The sequence below is a fragment of the Terrapene carolina genome, unplaced genomic scaffold (genome assembly GCF_002925995.2).
Source record: "Terrapene carolina triunguis isolate 2854851 unplaced genomic scaffold, T_m_triunguis-2.0 Scaffold16653, whole genome shotgun sequence".
Taxonomy (NCBI): domain Eukaryota; kingdom Metazoa; phylum Chordata; order Testudines; family Emydidae; genus Terrapene; species Terrapene triunguis.
In genome coordinates this window covers 1-1,442 of record NW_020681004.1, presented here as the reverse complement: position 1 = coordinate 1,442, position 1,442 = coordinate 1, and the positions used below count along the sequence as shown (strand labels likewise).

Sequence of the window (1,442 nt, the reverse complement as noted above, 5' to 3'; positions counted from 1 at the left end):
CCCCCCCCCCCCCCCCCCCAGCCCTGCCGCCCCCCTCACCACCCCCCGAAAAACCCCAAAGTGGTTCCCCCAATTCCTATAAAAAACCCATCCCGGGCTGGAGAGGCAGCTGTGCAGCTCCGGGGAGGGGGGGGCAGGGCTGCAGTGTGTGTGTGTGAGGGGGGGGAATCTGTCCCCCCAGAGTCAGTCCAACCAGTGGGGGGCGCTGGTCCGGCCGATCTGGCTGTGCTGGTATCTCAGGGGTCCCCGAGACGTCCACGGTGAATCCGGAGGGGCACAGTTCTGGGGGGCGGCGCCCCCTGGCCCCCCCGCTCCCAGTCTCTGCGCCGAGGTATCCATGATACAAAAGGAAGGATAACGTAAAATAATTACATCACTGGGCAGAGTCCGGGCCGGGGTCCCCGGCGGGGAGCGTCCTGGGGGGGGTCAGCTCCGCCCCCTGCCCCCCCCCTCCCCCACCAGTCAGGGCGCCATCACGTCAGCCGTCCGGTCCGGAGGAGGGGGCCGGCGTCACAACTGCTGTGGGGACAACAGGGGAGGGGCGTTAGCGAGGGTGGGGGGACCCCACGGAGCCCCACCCATATGGTCAGCGGATTTCAGCCCAGGGGGTCAGACGGGGCCCCCAGCCTCCTCCGCCCAGCTCCAGGGCCCCCCATGGCAACCAGAACCCCCCTCCCACGCCCTCCCCCAGCCCTAGGGGCCCCCATAGCACCCCAAATCTCACCCCAACGCCGTTCTGGCTGTGGTCGGTGCCGGCCCCAGGGGGGGCCACATCGGGGGGCTCGCTCTCCCGGCTCCTCTTTGGCTCTAACTCCTCCTTCGGTAGGGGGGGCAGCTCCCCCCGCTCGGCCCGGCGCTTCCGGCGCCGCTCAGCATCCCGGCCCCGCGCCCGGGCCCCGCGCCGCTCCGCCTGCTCCAGCTGGGGGCGACAGGACACGTCAGCGGGACGGGGCCCCCCCTGCAGCCACACAACTCCCCCCAGCCCTGCCGGAGCCCCTCAGTCCCGACCCGCAGCCCCCCGCCCCCCAGCCCCGCCCCCCCCCCCCCCCCCCCCCCCCGCCACCCAGCCCGCCCGACCCACAGCCCCCCGCCCCGCCGGTGCTCCTCACGTCCAACCCACAGCCCCCCGCCCCCCAGCCCTGCCGGTGCCCCTCACGCCCGACCCACAGCCCCGCCCAGCCCTGCCGGTGCCCCTCACACCCGACCCGCAGCCCCGCCCAGCCCTGCCGGTGACCCTCACTGGTGACCCGACCCGCAGCTCCCCCCCACCCAGCTCTGCCACTCCCTGCCCTCACCTCCAGCAGGTGGCGGAAGGTGTCGACGGGGGGCGCCCGGGCGGCCTGCAGCAGCCTCCAGAGGCTCTGCCCCTCATCCAGCGTCACCTCCAGCAGGTCACCCTCCAGGAGCAGCTCCTCCAGCGCCCGCCGCGGCCCCTCAGGCAG

General features: G+C 73.7%; 1 long non-coding RNA gene across 1 annotated transcript; it reads right to left on the bottom strand.

Moving 5' to 3' along the window:
* Positions 1 to 30: 30 nt before the first annotated feature.
* Positions 31 to 1,436, bottom strand: LOC113408492. The gene is made up of 3 exons (XR_003370312.1): positions 1,296 to 1,436; positions 725 to 919; positions 31 to 519 (listed from the first exon to the last, which is right to left on the bottom strand). It is a non-coding gene; the product is annotated as an uncharacterized LOC113408492 (long non-coding RNA).
* Positions 1,437 to 1,442: the final 6 nt, after the last annotated feature.